The 18,694-nt window shown below is 39.5% G+C and overlaps 1 protein-coding gene and 2 pseudogenes across 1 annotated transcript in view; 2 read left to right on the forward strand and 1 right to left on the reverse strand.

Annotated features, from left to right (window-relative positions):
* The window catches only part of LOC146485503 (uncharacterized), a 122,073-nt gene that overhangs the window by 37,562 nt on the left and 65,817 nt on the right, over positions 1-18,694 (forward strand). The gene's annotated exons all lie outside the window — the stretch shown is intronic.
* On the reverse strand, positions 7,252-9,154 carry LOC146485505 (uncharacterized; annotated as a pseudogene).
* LOC146485506 (uncharacterized) lies at positions 9,399-10,306 on the forward strand (annotated as a pseudogene).

The raw sequence follows: 18,694 nt of genomic DNA on the forward strand, positions 1-18,694 counted from the left end.
GAAGTCCATCAGACGGGGAATGTGTGTAGCCGCGAGTGACCTGGACCGTCTGAGAATCAGGCTATATTGGCCGTGTTTTCGCGAGGCGGTATGGCTTTCCGTTACAGACAAAATTTTCAAAACGCGTTCATACAATATTAAACGCGCACAAATAAAGCGAAAGTTATTCATATAATATCAAAACAGCAACAAATAAATCGAACCGCATACATATTAATCTCGTACCCAGATCTCCCACGGTCAGGCGGAAGGGAGATCTCACATTTCGACATTCCCGAACGGTTGCTAAAAGATAACATCGGCCTAAGGGAGGTGACGTCATTGGGTACTTCTTTGGAGCAGCCACGATCCGAGATCCGATTATACCGGAATTTGACCTTCATTCACTCTCTTTTAGTAGTTATGGCGGACGACGTCGGTGAAATAAAGACTTCGAACGTTTGTTAGGATTCGTTATGGTAGAATACAGAGTTCTTTCGACTTTCATTCCTCGGCGTCTGAACACTGATCTCAAGGATTTTATGCTCGATTTGTGGAAGAAACGTGGAACTATGAAAACAGTCAAGATTTGCTCAAGTAACATCCACCTACGGGAGGTTAACATCTACCTAAGGGAGGTACGTTTTATAGCACCACGTTTGTAACGTATGTGTTATACTGGCATAATCGTACGCATGGAAAGCTTGTTTGCAAGCATTGAAATTTCAATCTTTCAAGGGCATTTCTAATCGTTGACCTGAGTGTCATTTCATTTATTACCAACTCATAACATCCCCCTACAGCAGGTTAACATGTACCTAAGGGAGGTACAGTAGCTTACGGTGTACATTTTATAGTTTATGTTTTAAAATAGTCAATTTATACGCATAGAAGCTTACTCTCCAGCAGGGAAACGTGGAATCATAACGAGCTTTTCTATCATTAACTTGAATTTCATAATTTTCATTTTTACCAACTCATAACATCCACCTTTTAATCTCACTAGAATGAGATTAATGAGAGGTTTCTCATTTTTTTATTTACACTCATAACATGGAATATAATATATTATTATCAATATTGGTTTTTGGCGACACAGACCTACGCTGGGCCATTTATATTCATCTAATGAAGCACTTTTATAGCCATAAAGACTTGCTGTGAGTGGTGTTATGGGTTTGAATAGAAAAATTGCAGGTGCATTAAAATAGCATAGTAGCTGTGATGATGATTAAAGGCAATTGCTTTCTTGTTGTTGTTGTCGTGTTTTCTTGGTTGACCCCATCAACCTGTAATTTCCACATTAAATTTAGCTAGAAGTGACTGTTTATGCCTGTTGAAATGGTAGATCATTTTTAAAAATATAACCCTTAATATGTCAGAATTAATTTTAATTTAATTTGTGATCACTTACAAGAGGTTTGACTCTTTGACTGCTTACTACAGTGCATTGACAATACTGGTTTTATTTTATTTCTTTCCAGAATGCAATACTTAAACTGCGCAGACCGCTGAAGAAACAGCTACCTCAAAGACACCTATAGATGACTCATTAATTCCACAAAAGACATTGTGTACTCAATTCATACGCATAGAAGCTTACTCTTCAGCAGGGAAACTTGGGATCATAAGGAGCTTTTTTTTATCACTGACTTGAACTTCATTTTACTTTTACTAACTCATAACAATTCCAGCTACAGGAGGTAAACATCTACCTGAGGGAGGTTATGATGTTTATAGCACCATGCAAGTATGTATTATAATAAGGAAGAATTGACTTGAAGAAAGCTTACGAACCTTAAGGGGCTTTTGCACTTCGTGCACAAGGCCCTCAAATTTGGAATGTCATCCCTCTTTCCTTAGGTAATTCGCTTGCTATCTCGAATTGTAGACAAAAACTTAGAGATTACTTTCAATCAAATCGTGAATTCATATCCTTTTGAACTCTCGTATACAAGGCTTAGCTTAATTTAATATTTTATTTGTTATTTATTTAATATTTTTTCATTTAAGTTATTATTATTATTATTATTATTATTATTATTATTACCACTATTATTAACATTAATATTTATCTATTTATGTATTTGTAAACTGTAAAGTAATTGCACCATTTTGATCAATCTCCTGTATGAATTGTGCCATATAAGCCCCCGGCTTCGGCATCTCAGTATCGATTTATTACTTAATATTACCATGCACTCTCTTGTACTATTATTATGAATAAAGAGCGTTATATAGTATATTGTCTCAGTCGTTCAATAATTATTGTTTTCAAACAGGAAAAAAAAAAGAGAAAAGTCCAAATTCTCCCATGCCAAAGGTACAGTGTAAGTGCAGTTCAATTTCAAATTCCCTTCTTGCCAGGCATGGTATATGGTCAAATGCCATGGGGCAAGGGGGGGGGGGGGGGCATGCCGTTGTTCAAACTTGACTTGTTCTTTAACTCATGACAAAGCTCCACTCGTATTTAGAAGCATAGAGCTTACTTGATAACAATGACACGTCATGAGCTTAAAACATGAAAACGAAAACATTTAGGGGTGGTCATTTGGATCTTTTGAAAAGCACACTCAAAGGTTCGTGGCATGGCTCAATTTTATTTTGACCTTTACTTGAGGTACAGATTTGTTGAATAACAAAATAATAGCCCCTTTATGTCATATCTTTTTGAATCAATAGCCATTAAGGTTAGCAACCATAACTGTAATTGAATATGGATATTTGAAAGATACATTTCAATATCAGGTGAAAGATTAAGTAGAAGAAAGACCCTCAGTTATTTTTTGGGATTTCTTTTCACCACTGCTTAAGTTGTAGAAATAACTAAGAATCTTTCTTCCAATTAAACACTACCAAAAAATGTTGGTCATTTTGTATCTTTCCGGTCTAAGTGGTACATATTTACCAATCTAGCAATTTCCTGCTAGAGAGGAACAAAGTTATGACCATTCCCATACAATCCATCATTATATGGGAGATCCTCCGGCAATTAACCCTACAAACTTGACTATCAAGTTTTACATAATTTTGCCACATGGCGAGAGAACTTGCTTGACAATAACAGTTCAATTACATCTGTTGTACACAATGTCTTTTGAGGAATTAAGTCATAGGTGTCTTTGAAGTAGCTGTTTCTTCACCGGTCTGCGCAGTTTAAGTATTGCATTCTGAAAAGAAATAAAATAAAACCAATATTGTCAATGTACTGTAGTAAGCAGTCAAAGAGTCAAACCTCTTGTAAGTGATCACAAATTAAATTAAAAATTAATTCTGACATATTAAGGGTTATATTTTTAAAAATGATCTATCATTTCAACAGGCATAAACAGTCACTTCTAGCAAAATTTAATGTGGAAATTACAGGTTGATGGGGTCAACCAAGAAACAACAACAACATCAACCAGAAAACAATTGCCTTTAAACATTATCACAGCTACTATGCTATTTTAATGCACCTGCAATTTTTCTATCTAAACCCATAACACCTCTTACAGCAAATCTTTATGGCTGTAAAAGTGCTTCATTAGATGACCAAAATGGCCCAGCGTAGGTCTGTGTTGGCTAGACACTAATATTGATAGTAATGTATTATATTCCATGTTATGAGTGTAAATAAAAAATGAGAAAACTTCATTAATCTCATTCTAGTAAGATTAATAAAATAATAATAATAATAATAATAATAATAATAATAATAATAATAATAATAATAATAATAATAATAATAATAATAAAGTAAAGCGAATATTGTAAAACTCGACACACACACTAATACACCAGGAGGGCGTTTCAACCAAACTGCCTCGAAAATTGAAATGTATCTCTACAAAACAACTCTTAAATTCCTAGAAACAATGTGGAATAACGTCTTTTGTATTTTCAGTGCAAATAAATTGCTTTTCTACAAGAAGATCAAAATGTTTAACTCAGTATATTTACAACATTAAAACTGCGCCTGAAACAAGCTGAAGCGAGTGAATTCCATTAAAACAAAACCATTATTAATTTTTCTTCTGGACGAAATCCTTTCCTCTTTTATGTTTTGAACTTAAGTACTTTTTGTTTTCTTTCATCAGGTCTACGTCAGCTCTCTGACTGGCGGAAATGTGCAAATGTAGCCGTTTTTAATAACATTTGTTTGAAATTCACGAAATGCAATACGTACTCAGCTCAAATAAAAGAGCGATTTTCGTTTGACCTTCAAACACAGCTTCCAGCTTCGACAGATTATTCTGGTCTAGCCATTCGCTAAAGTACTCAATGGACTTGCCAGCGAAAAACGTGGCCTTTTCCGCGTGGTTAGCCGCCATTGTGTCACCCCATAAATCCTTGCGCGAGTAGTTATTTCGATTTGCCCCACCCCCTACCCCCGGGCAAGACCGCTGGAGGAAATTCCCGACCCCCGGGCAGGACGGGCCGGGTTTTCCCGGGGGTGTGCCCGGGGGGGGATGGTAACAGGTAGAATTGAACCACGCATAAACGGCATGTACACGAAGTGCAAGAGCCCTTAAGATTCGTAAGCTTTCCTCAAATCAATCCTTCCTTATTATAATACCTACTTGCATGGTGCTATAAAAATCATAACCTCCCTTAGGTAGATGTTTCCCTCCTGTAGGTGGATGTTGTGAGTTGGTAAAAATAAAAATTGTGAAATTCAAGTCATTGATAGAAAAGCTCCTTAAGATCCCAAGTTTCCCTGCTAGAGGGTAAGCTTCTATGCGTATGAATTGACTATTATAAAACATAAACTATAAAATGTATACTGTAAGCTGCTGTACCTCCCTTAGGTAGATGTTAACCTCCTGTAGGTGGATGTTATGAGTTGGTAATAAATGAAATGACACTCATGTCAACGATTAGAAAAGCCCCTGCGAGATTGTAAGTTTGAATGCTTGCAAATAAGCTTTCCATGTGTACGATTGTGCCAGTATAACACATACGATACAAACGTGGTGCTATAAAACGTACCTCCCTTGGGTAGATGTTAACCTCCCGTAGGTGGATGTTACTTGAGCAAATCTTGACTGTTTCCATAATTCCACGATTCTTCCACAAATCGAGCGTAAAATCCTTGAGATCAGTGTTCAGACGCCAAGGAACGAAAGTAGAAAGAATTCTGTATTCTACCATAACGAATCCTAACAAACGTTCGAAGTCTTTATTTCACCGACGTCGTCCGCCATAACTACTAAAAGAGAGTGAATGCAGGTCAATTTCCGGTATAATCGGATCTCGGATCGTAGCTGCTCCGAAGAATAACCCGATGACGTCACCTCCCTTAACCAAATGAGATCTGGCTACGAGATTACACACACATAAATCGAACTGACACAAATATCAATCGAACCGTACAAAACTAAATCGAACCGCATACATATAAATCCAACCGTACAAATAATATCAATCCAACCGCATACATATAAATCGAACGTACCGTACAAAAATATATAAATCAAACTTTCAAAAGCTGGTCAGCGGTTAGCAAAAATGGGCAGGTAGGTAATTCATATATGGTAATTATTATAGGCTTAGGACCTTCAAGTCACTAGTGTGACGTGTTGTTTTGAGGTATATAAAAATGTCGGTGCGAAACCAGGTCACCCATTAGGAGAACAACAGAGAACATTATAACCTCTTCGAAATTCCATGACAGTGGACTATCAGGGCTGTCAACTCTCTCGGATAATCAGGTAGACTCCAGATTTTGAACCATATCTCCCGGTCTCCAGATTTATGTCTAATCTCCCAGATAATTGCCGAAGTTCGCTATTTGGCGCAGACTCGACTTTCCGAGAATAAAAAAATGCAATGTGTAGCGTTGATTCAGCTGTTGTTTTATATAAGCCCCCCCCCCCCCCCCCCTCCTGAAGCTGTGAATTTAGCCTTGATGGCACACCCCTGCAAGGGGCTTTGTTGTTGCTGGCTGGGAAGTCATATTCTCCATATTTGAAGACGTGAGAGGCTGACAGCCCTGTAATATCCACAAACCAAATCCGGTCGGAAGACCAATAATTTCGGGCTGTGAAGGCCCAACAGAAAGATTATCATCTTTTGTGGACAAATTGCTCCAGCCCATCGCACAAAAACAGAAATCGTATCTAAAAGATACAACGGTTTTCGTAAACTTCATAGAAAAGACAAAGGTCTCTCAAGCTACTATCTTAGTATCAATGGATCTAACAAGCTTGTATACAAACATATTATAGGATGAGGGAATTACAACAGTATTCTATTTCATAACACTCTATTCATGCTCAGTTGAAATAAGATATGGGAAATAATATTCCTCAGCGGTCTAAGCCAAGCTGGAACAGCTTGGCTTAGGGTAGCAGTGTTTTTGACACACGCGAATTTGGTCAGGGTGGGTGGGTGGGCCGTTCCTTCCTTCACTGCTCCGCTGGCTGAGACTAAGCACGAAAGGAGTGTTATTCTACTTCGACTCAGTATTTATACCCTTGGAACACCCTTGTGCACATGCCTGCGTGCATTGAATCGCAAGGGATATGTTAATTTAATGTATTTCAGTTTCGCATATCATTAGGAGTGTTATGAATAGTATTCTATTTCATAACACTCTATTCATGCTCAGTTGAAATAAGATATGGGAAATAATATTGCTCAGCGCCACTCACGCCATACTGTTCATCTTTAATTTCATGATAAGCTCCTTTCTTTACTTCTTACTTACAACAAACATCAATCTTATCCATAAATACCCCTAAACCTTCCCAAACCTTACAATTCCCAAACCTACCCAAAACTAAAAGAAAAGACAGTATGTTGGTAGATCACAAAAACGTCTAGTACATAGCTAGACATCGGTTTGAGCCGCCATTTTAGGGCATCGTTCCGCGACTTTCTTCCAAAACGAGTTGTGAGCGTGAAGCTCTCCAGCTCTATATTTACTGGGGTCTCGGAAGGACAACTCATTTACATCCCCTATAATCTCGCCTTACTCCACACGCATGACCTTTTACATTAGTTCACGTGCTGTCATCTCGCCGCTGACCGCTATGGAGTTCCCCATGGAGTCTACCCATTGAATTGTATTCACCCCAGACTGTCCAGGAGTGATAGCATTATCAAAGTTCTTGTCATATTCCCAAGCCCATGAAATGATTTTCTAGCGAAACACATCAAGAACAAAAGGCATTATTCCCACGGGTGAAACCCCCAAAGTGGTCAGCAGAGAGATGACAGCTCTGACCCAGTAATCCTGGGAGGGTTACTAGAGACCCTGTTTTCAAAGCTATCAAAACTCTGAGAATATCGAGTTTATTACTAATGAAGAGAAAAACACTCACATAAGACATGACTGAATTGAGGATACGTTTATTACCCAAACAGAAAACCTAAACCAACTTAACATATGTTGTCTGCGAAAAGTTCACACTTTATTTTGCGGCTGACGCTGGAGAGGTGCCATTCTTCTGCAGCCCCATGTTCCCAGAAAGATCCCTTTTTCTTGCCTCGCAGAATCGTTTAATGTGGCCAAGTTTACCACAGTAGAAACACGACATAGGCCTTCCCGGATTGCTCGGGAAATCTCTGACATTTCTCTCCCGGCCTTCCCAGTAATAGGGAGACACAGCTGCAGTCCCGGCCCGGTCCCTCGAACGATAGTGTTTCTCTACCTTCGCTACACAATCGAAGATCTTTTCATGATCTTTATCGCCCAAAAGGCGCAGGACGAGACTTCTAAATTGATCCCGAGGCACATGGAGCTTTCCACGGACTGTTTGGTAAACCAAACGATAGAAATTCTGGCAGTCATGCTTGGTATCTTGAGCCGTAAGTTGAAGCGATTCTAGCATCTCCAAGGCTTCGTATTTATTGAAATCTGATAGGGGACGAGACGAGATGCGTAGGCCATAATCTTCATTAAGGAGTTTTCCACAGATGATTTAGTCATTGTCTCAACCGTCTAAATAAACTTCAGGACTTCAGCCTGTAACCTCCAAAAAAGGAGAAAAAATTCCCAAGCAACAAACACGCCATGACTAGTAAAACTGATAACTATACTCCCTGACGGAGCATACCTAGTTAGTCTTTGCCCTTGTAACACGACATGGCGTATCTTTATCTTCAACAAATATACCCGGCGGGTTCTCGGTTCGTGCCTAGACACAGCGTATAAACCCTGGTGAGAAACCTCACCCCCGGGATTACAGCCGGCGTATACATCCTCGCGAGAAATCTCACCCTCGGGACTACACCCGGCGTATAAATCCTGGTGAGAAAACCCACCCCCGGGACTACACCCGGCGTATAAATCCTGGTGAGAAAACTCACCCCGGGACTACACCCGGCGTATAAATCCTGGTGAGGAAACTCACCCCGGGACTACACCCGGCGTATAAATCCTGGTGACGATACTCACCCCCGGGACTACACCCGGCGTATAAATCCTGGTGAGAAAACTCACCCCCGGGACTACACCCGGCGTATAAATCCTGGTGAGGAAACTCACCCCCGGGACTACACCCGGCGTATAAATCTTGGTGAGAAAACTCACCCCCGGGACTACACCCGGCGTATAAATCCTGGTGAGGAAACTAACCCCCGGGACTACACCCGGCGTATAAATCCTGGTGAGGAAACTCACCCCCGGGACTACACCCGGCGTATAAATCCTGGTGAGAAAACTCACCCACGGGACTACACCCGTCGTATAAATCCTGGTGAGAAAACTCACCTCCAGGACTACACCCGGCGTATAAATCCTGGTGAGAAAACTCACTCCCGGGACTACACCCGGCGTATAAATCCTGGTGAGAAAACTCACCCCCGGGACTACACCCGGCGTATAAATCCTGGTGAGAAAACTCACCCCCGGGACTACACCCAGCGTATAAATCCTGGTGAGAAAACTTACCTCCGCGACCGCACGTGGTAAAAAATACGAAATCTCGAGTTCGTTTTGACCGCCGGCAGCAACATTTTGGGCAAGATTTTGACCCGCCGCTTGTGCAGCCTGTGGCACTGGTACACCTTGTGCGGCTGGTAGAACTTGAGCAGCTTGTGCAACTTGCACGGCTTGTGGAACGTGAACAGCTTGTGCCACGTGCGCGGCTTGTTGAGCTTGAGCAGCTTGTGCGACTTGTGGAACTTGTGCTGGAGGGTTTACTAGCGGTTGAGGAAATTGTACTCCCGGCGCTGGAGCTTCAGCCATGATTCTAGAAAATTCGCGTGGGTCGAAAACTGAAGAGATGTCGTTCACTGCTCCGCTGGCTGAGACTAAGCACGAAAGGAGTGTTATTCTGCTTCGACTCAGTATTTATACCCTTGGAACACCCTTGTGCACATGCCTGCGTGCATTGAATCGCAAGGGATATGTTAATTTAATGTATTTCATCAGGAGTGTTATGAATAGTATGCAAAACATACGAGGCATTCCACAGCAATAAACCTCCTATACCGTCACACTAGCTCAAAGAAATGCTTAAACTTATCCTTTAGGGAAATTCATTCCAATTTGTTGGAAACAATCAGTATCTTCAGACCCATGGAATTGCAATGGATACAAAAATAGCCGTTGCATTTGCAAACATCTTTATGGCCGATATTGAAACAAAAATGATAAGTCAAAGTAAAACAAAACCAATAGAATAGAAACGTTTTATTGATGACATTTTCTCACTGTGGAACAGTGACAAAAAGGAAATTGACTTGTTCATTGAGCAAGCTAACAACTTCCATCCTTCAATTAAATGTATGGCCGAAATTTCAGAGAATGAGACAAGCTTTCTCGACACTATTATTTTTAAAGGAATACGTTTCAGTAATGAATCGATCCTTGACATCCGTACGCATTACAAGCCTACTGAAACCTTTCAGTATACACATTATACCTCGAGCCATCTACTGGGTGTGAAAAGAGGTTTTATTGAAGGCGAGGCACTCAGACTTCTGAGAACAAACTCTTCTGAAACAACGTTCGAAGAAAGTATCTCCAATTTTAAATCGCGCCTCATAACGCGCGGATACCCCCACAAGATGATACAGACGTTATCAGAAGTCAACTTCGCCGAAAGACATTCGCCTCTACAACAAAAGAAAAAAACTCGAAACAAATCTTGCCTTTTGTGACAACATACCACCCATCGGTGCGTAACCTTAAAAATATATTGATGCAAAACTGGAACTTAATACAAAATCGGCCTTTGCTGAAAAGCATATTCAAAAATCCGCCAATTATATCCTACAAGACAGGAAAATCTCTTAAGGACATGCTCGTTAGGATGAAAATATAAGGCAGCGTTCAAAAGAGTTTTGATGTAATTGTGCGAGAAGCTCGTGAACTCTTTGTGATGCTTCCACTGTCATGGGATTTCGGAGAGGTTTGTAATGTTCTCTGTTCTTCTCGTAATGGGTGACCTGGTTTCGCACCGACATTTTTATATACCTCAAAACAACACGTCACGCTAGTGACAGGAAGGTCCTAAGCCTATAATAATTACCATATATGAATTACCTACCTGCCCATTTTTGCTAACCGCTGACCAGCTTTTGAAAGTTCGATTTATATATATTTGTACAGTACGTTCGATTTATATTTATATGTATGCGGTTGGATTTATTTTTGTACGGTTCGATTGATATTTGTCTAAGTTCGAGTTATATGTATGCGGTTCGATTTATCAATGCACGCTTCGATTTTTTTTTTGCTGTTTTGATATTAAATGAATGAGTTTCGCTTTATTTGTGCGCGTTTAATATTGTATGACCGCGTTTTGAAGATTTTGTCCGTGACGAAACGCCTTATCACTTCACGTTTCGTGTGCTAATCAATTACATTTTCAAAAGTGACCGTTAAAATTGACAATTTTTCCTCCTACATCGTCCAGTTAAAGGAAATCGTCTAATTGATTTTTTCATTTCTTTTGCTCCTCTTGCCAAGGAACTCTGCTACATACGAAGCTCAAGAAAATGAAAGAAACACCAAAGGATAGTTTTGAAGAAATGGCGGGTACGTACTGGGAACGGAAGGAAACATTCAGCAAACAACAAGAAAGACAACTAGTGCATGTGGTCATTATACTTGCAAATATTGATGATAGTGTTCTATTACCAACTGCGTGTATTGGAACGCTTTCCGTTCAGCCCAAATGTTCGGTTAGTCCGGTTGAAATAAGATGTTACGCTCTGATCAAACGGAAATTTTCCGGAACAAACGGATGACCATTGGAGGTATTTTATTTTTTTCGTTCCTAACGGCTGGAACATAAATTACCATTTTTGAAAACTTATTTATTTTTTTTTTGTCTTTTTTGCGCCATCATTGCACCACCACGAGTCTAACGGTTGATTTTATTTGATCAACCAATTGCCGGGTCTGATATACCAATGAGATTAAAAGTTTAGAAGAACTGGAAAACAAGCATTTCTATTTGACATGGTAAGTTCCGAAATTTATCACCGAAAATTTTGGCTAGATGGGAAGTGCTCTTGGCTATTTCAGACCTGAAATCATTCCTGCAAATATTCTTCTTTTTTCTTCTCTGCCACTGATCAGTAAGATGATTTGATTTCAGGCTAGGCTATTGACAATTGCTCAATAATTAACAAATCAATGAATTTTCTTGATAACGGCAATTACCTAATGTGTATCTGAGAGGTTCCTGAAAGGTGTAGACTTGGTCAAATATGATCGAATTCGTATAAATGCAAGTGAGTTTGCAATGTCTGTAGTTTTTGAACTTACGTTTTCTGGTAGAAAAAGGTTCTTGTAAGGTGCAGACTTGTTCTGTGGAATGGAGTTACTTTTCAAACAGCAATAAAACTTGACCGACGAAACAACGATCTTTTAAAGCTGCTTGGTTTATTTCCTTTTTAGGGATAGACACTGAACAGGATGAGCAACGAAATTCCATACAGTGCAGTGACAGTCCCCCTAGACTCAGCATTCAGCCTCCAAAGCCAAGTGGTCTTCCCCGCTTCAGTTTTCCTTGGAGCTTTGTTCATCTACCTATTGATGTTCTTTTGTTAACTGTGGAGGATCACGAATTTTTAAGCTGTTTTTCCTATCTGGTTCATCCTTTCAAGAGTTTCTGTGAAGAGATTGGCTACGTATTCTTTGGAACCGTGAATGGTGGCCACCAGGAAAAGCTGAAGATTGCCCTGATAAGATGCTACAAACGCTCTTCAGCTCTAGGCGGGTCTTTGACCGTGGTCAAAAATGCATTCGGGGTCCTACAGCCCAAAGCGGTGTTTTCTGTCGGATCCTGCATTGGGTTAAATTGTGAAAAAACCCAATTAGGTGACGTTGTTGTATCTTCCAAGTTAACAACAACGAAATTTAAAACGCCTGTTAGCAGACGCATTGGTAATATCATTAGACATGTAGCTGACGGCTGGGTTCCTCCGTTGGAAAGCCCAGAAGAACGAGAGGTAAAAGTACACTGCGAAGGGGATGTCCTTAGTGTACCAATAGCAGCCAGTTTTGGATGGCGACATGAAGATATTATCCAACAATACCCTGAAGCAATCGCCGTAGAAACGGAGGATGAAGGTAAAAGGTTCGGTCATACATACAGATTAGCCTTATTGTAAACGGCACTGAATGAATTTCTCCAAGGGCTTAGTCGTGGGTTCGATTCCAAAAGGAATCGGCGATTTTTCTTTCTTCCTTTTCTCTCATTTTCCCTTTGTTTTTATCTTTTAGTTTTGGTTTAGCTGATTTGGGTTGGTTCATTGAGCAAATAGATTGGGTTATAACAAGAATTCCAAGCACAAAAGCTAAATGAAAGTGCTTGTCTGCAGTTAAGAAGGGACCAGTTTTCATAATAGGCTTGACAACAAATCAGAAACAGATATTTCAAACGTAATACCTTTTTGAGCTCTGTTCAGTCCACTTGTTAGAGTTAAATTGTGGTATTAATTTAAGACGTCTGGTCAACAAGGAGGATACATGTCGAAATGCTCTAGGGGCCATTTGGACGAGTGCCATTTGATCGAAAGAATGGTTCCTTAACATCTTGTCATCTGATTCTAGGTCTTTATGCGGCAGCCTATGGTCATAAGGTTGAATGGATGATAGTGAAAGGCGTTGCCAGTTATGGCGATGCCAGTGAGCAGCCTTTAAGTGATAAATGGAAGTCTTTTGCAAGCATCATGGCGGCTTCCGTTGCTGCTAAGATTTTGAATGATCCTGTCATTTTCCAAGGATGGCCGCACTATAATCCAAGTAAGTTTTTAAATTACTGGAAAAGTAAGATAAATGTCTTCCTAAGACTGGTTTCTCAGCAATTTTAAAAAAGTCGTTGGACAACTCATTGTAATGGCCATGGCAATGTACTCTGTTCTTATCATTTTGTTAAACGGATAAAAATTGAACTTTCCAATTTATATTGATTCTTGAATGAAACCAAACAGTTTTTAATAATGGTAATTGAACTTCGTGTCGTGGTCTTAAATCATACACAATTACCAGTATGATTTCAGACTCAAATTGCACGACACGAATTTCAATTACCACTTTATTACACCCATATTTTGAAATCGCATAGTTTTTTTTGGCAATATTTATATTTATTTATCCACTTCGCTAAGTGTTCACGCGGCTAACATGCAAACTTAAACGATAAAGAATGGAAAATAGAATAGTCGATTTTCGAAATTTCGACCATGAAATGAAATGTGATGAAATGTGATTGGTCATTATTATTTCATTATCGTTTTGATGGGCTAAATAAAGGAAGCGATTTAAAGCAAAAAAAGTGCGATTCGAGACTAAATCGCACTGTCAAGAGCCAAGCAAATTGCAAGAATCACCAGTGATTTCAAAATGGGTTTAATAAATACAATAAATAAATATATCAGGTCGACCTGCCTTGTAGAAGAACTCTAACTTGAGTTCATAAATTTCCCAGCCAACTCTCTTAGTTTCGGGTGTTGGTCTTTGTTTGTAAGTATATATGTGTTCAAGAATGAAACGGTTTTTCAATAGTCCTGTGGTGGGTGTTCTGTGTCATCTAGACGAAACGAATTCAGCCGTATCCTCCATTCCAAGCACAATCACCTCACTTTATAAAGCCTGTTGGCCTCTCACCCTCAAAAATCGTGTTATACTGTTTTCCAACAAGTCTGAGTGCCATCTGGGTTATTTTAACGGATTTCTAGGCTCGGTTATTCTTTATGAAATTCTCATAAATCGGCATTCTACATTAGGTTTTCCTTATTGAATTTACAGTGTATCAATCTGCTTTAATCAGCCAAATGACAGCAGTTTTTTTTCCGGATCATGCGGACACGCACCTACATTGAAGATTAATTGTGTTGAGAGGGTTATCGCTTTGAAGCTGTGCCAACAGGACTCTTGTGTGTTGTCCTGCATTTCGTGATCTGCTCACCTCTGGTTTATTGACAGATCTGCCTGCAAGCAACAATTTCAAATTACTTGCAAATTCATTTACAAATTCAATCACTTCTTCAAAATTATTCAAAGCACTTTACTAGATTTTACTTCACAAGAATGCAACTAATAATTTTTCTTATTAGACATGAGGAAATAAAGGTTTTTGTTGTTGTTTGCTTCATCCAGATTTCCAAACACAGTGTTTCAAGATAGACTGTTTTCTTAGGTTCCGGGTACTTAGAAGTTATAGATGAATTCTCTCATATAGTTACTGGTAATAGTTAAACAAACATTAAAAAAAAAAAGAAAACGAACAAACTAAATCTCCGGATAACAAAAAAAAAAAAAAACTTTTCTTTGCGCTATGAGTTTTAAACTTTATCTGACGTATTTCTAAGGATTGTATATCAAGTAGCAGACACAGTCAAGTGGGGGGTGGGCAGTTGGTTACAATACATGAGACTCAGTGGTTGGGATACTCTATCGTGAAAAGCTTCCACTCACAAGTGGTGTTTAATTGCTAGCAATGCACATCCAACTGGAATTTCTTTTACAACAGCTAATTTTTTTCTCCGGTTTGATTGCGAGACCATCACAGGACCTGTAGCACAAGAGAAAGCTAAAGGGAAAGCAGCAGCCTCACAGCAACCCCAAGCTGGTATTCATGGCGCAACAGTACCTCACACCTCTACTAGGAGACCAGCAATGGCCACAACCGCTTCCGAGAGTGGGACTGTCGGAAACGAACGCATTCCCCCTGCAAACGAAGCATTATTAAGATTTATTGACTCATATACCTTCAACGGATTTGGCGTTCCTCGTCCGGCGGGGAGAAATGACTTTGTACGTTATGTCAAAGACGTGTGCAAAGCGCTGGTTGGTGATATCCGTGAAGGTAAGCCTGATAGCCACAGTGCATGGCATTGCATATGGCAGTGCATGGCAGTTCAGTCACTGAGACCTGGTCTTTTCCATTTTACTGCTCAGTTCAAATTTAACCTCAGTTTAATTTTAGGTGGAAAGTTGAAATAAAAAAAAAGACGAATATCCAACGTGCAGGGGTAAAAAAAATGCAACGAAAATCACTTAAATTTTTTGTTACTAAGTAATGAATTGGATGAATAAATGGAAGGTTTTTTCGGGGACGAGTACAATCCATCCGGGCATTTTCGCCCGATGGGCACTTTGCCCTGCTAGCACAGCGCTAATAGTGTATCTCCGCGGATGGCTTGTATGACATCACGTGATCAATTTAAAGTGATCGGGCTTGGTGAAAATTTTGTAGTGAACTATACTGGGTGTTATTGTCGATCGATCAGTGTAATGAAAATCACAGTCAGCAAAATTTTCCATATCTCGGATGGTGTTAGGTTGTGTGTATAAAATTCTGCGATGTTCGTCTGCGAAGGAAAGCTTTCAGAGGAAAGTAAGCGTTGGTTACCACCAACACTTCTTGTCAGGTGAAAAACCCGTTATATACAATTAACAATTTCTACTAACAAAATTATCAGATTCTCTTTTGACGTTTGTAAATGCAGGGGAAGAATAAGTCTTTCTCCTCAGAGAGAGAAGAAAGAGACGTGAAATGCACGAAGGAAGACTAACTTATACGTCAGGGAGAAATTATAAATTTTACCCAGGATAAAATGAGAAGATAAAACTCTCCAACCGTTTCAAACTGTGGTTAAATAGTTTACAACTTTTTTTAAAGCATCTGCTAAACCATGTGTGTATTTTTATAACTTATTTCTGCCATAAGTACCAAGTGAGATTAAAGCACGAGGACCAAGAGCGCAGCTTGCCTATGTAGATGCGTTGAAGACTGGAAAAGTAAAGGTGCACCGTGCTAGAATCATGCTGATAGGCCAAGATCGAGCGGGAAAGACGAGTTTGAAGAAATCCCTCTTAGGTCTGCCATTCGACCCTGATGAGCAAAGCACTGATGGAATAGAGGTTGACCCATCAAAGTTACAAATTGACGTTGATCAAGTGAAGAACTGGCAGCGAACTGACGAGAAGTTAAGTGTGTCTCAGTTTGCAAACGACCTTGCAAAGATGGTGGCTGCTCAGATTGGAGAAGATGAAACAAGTGTAAACCCAGGAGCTCAAGATGAACCAGAGGAGATGACATATCAAAAGAATGAGGTTGGTATCCTGACATACATAGATAAGAAGGAGAATTTTTAGACTGAAGTAAGGTAACTGTACAATGCAACAACAGCACAATACAACACAATGTAATGAATACGTTACCGCCGACACAATGCAATACAGTACATTAATAGTTTAAAGATTTTTGTTAATTATTTTTACCCAATTTGTCAAAGCCTAGTTTAGCAGCCAACATTTTTTCCTTTATGAATGCTACTACTGAAGGTTTGTTCCGTTATGTTGATCAAAGTAAGTTTCTATGGTAACTTTGGTAACTAAACTGAGGTCTTATTTTTCTGACCCTTATGACCAGAGCACTGATGGAATAGAGGTTGATCCATCAAAGTTCGAAATTGATGTTGATCAAGTGAAGAACTGGCAGCGAACTGACGAGAAGTTAAGTGTGTCTCAGTTTGTAAACGACTTAGCAAAGATGGTGGCTGCTTATTTTGAGAGAGAGGGAACAAGCGTAATACCAGGGACTCAAGATGAACTAAAGGAGATGACATATCAAAAGTATGAGGTTGGTGTCCTGACATACATAGATTAGAAAGAGAATTTTGAGATTGAAGTAAGTAACTGTACGATGCAGCAACAGCACAATACAACACAATGTAATGAATACGTTACCGCCGACCGGCAATGCAATGCAGTACGTTAATAGTTTATAAGTTTTTGTTTTATTATTCTTACCCAGCTTGTCAAAGAGTAGTTTAGCAGCCAACATTTTTCCGTTATGAATGTTACCACTGGAGGTTTGTTTCGTTATGTTGATTAAAGTAAGTCTCTATGGTAACGTTGGAAACTAAACTGAGGTCTTATTTTTCTGATTGAATAGTCTGGTTTTACCGCCGCTGAAGAAGATGAGTCTATGGAGAAAAACTCTCAAGTGAATCAGGTTGGTTACATTATTTGTAAAAGAAAAAAAAAGTAAGCACATCAAAACAGAAACTATTGTTAGACTATATCGAACGCATTTTTTCGGTTTCAGTCAAGCTCGATGACATGAACACAGACAATTTTTGCTACAGAAGTACAGTGAAACTAAAGGAGCCATAATGGTAAAAACAAAAAAAAAAACAAAAAACAAAAAATCAAAGCAAAATAAAAGAGAGAAAGCTTTGCACCAGCGATTGTTTGAAATTCATTTTGCCCCCTGCTAAACTAATACGTGAATTAACTTTATCAAGCTACTTTCAGGGCAGTCATCATAGCGTTGATTACAAACGAAGCACTTCCGAAAGGATGACTTGTATTGCGAGGGTATCAAGTTAAAATCTTCCTGATGGATTGCTATCACATGAGACCCTGCCTCAAATCCTAGGCGATTTTTTGGGAAACAAAAAAAGCAAAGTTAAGTGGTCAAACTGCGGTCTTGATTGGTTGACTGATAAAAACGTAAAACGGTGTTATAAAACAGCTTAAGAATGAGTAGTTTTACCTTTTGAGCCATGTATTTTATTTCCAGACCAGACAGCAATGATTTCGTAACCATTCAAAAAACTCCTTTCAGGATCCTATCAGGAAAGGAACCACACCTAAATTTGCGAAAGTCCATGAAGCTAAGCGCCACAACGAGAAAGCAGCTAAAGATACTACATTGAATTTCGACCCTGCTCTGCCTCCGGAGGAATTCACAGATCTTCTCGTTCAACATTTAAAAGGTTTAAATCTGCCAAGTGATTCAACATCAGCGAAAAACCACATGACTCTAGACCTGTGGGACTTTGCCGGACAACATCTTTTTTACGCTTCTTATCCAGTGTTCTTGTCATCACGAGCAGTTTATATGCTGGTCTACAATCTCAGCAAAGGATTAACGAACATTGCTGAGCCGTGTGTCAGACAAGGTGTTAATAACATTCTTTTAACAAACCCAAATGGCGAAACAAATTTGGAGAACTTGTTGACGTGGCTTGTTTCAGTCAGAACTATGTGTTCAGGAAAACCAAATTTAGTGAACGACAAAGAAGAGGCTAGCAAAGAGCCACCTCACCTACGTCCCCCTGTGTTTGTCGTAGGAACACATGCTGACAAACCTTTCCAGGACATTAACATAATGGAACAGCTGATCCAGACGGTGCTTTCTCGAAAAGACTTTGATGGTCACGTGATCCGGCCGTTTTTTTCAATTGATAATACGCAAGGGTCATCAGGGGCTGGCGTTCGTGCACTTCAGGGAAAAATGATCGAAGTGTTACAACA

Source organism: Pavona decussata, unplaced genomic scaffold (assembly GCF_977016875.1).
Source record: "Pavona decussata unplaced genomic scaffold, jaPavDecu1.1 SCAFFOLD_26, whole genome shotgun sequence".
Taxonomy (NCBI): domain Eukaryota; kingdom Metazoa; phylum Cnidaria; class Anthozoa; order Scleractinia; family Agariciidae; genus Pavona; species Pavona decussata.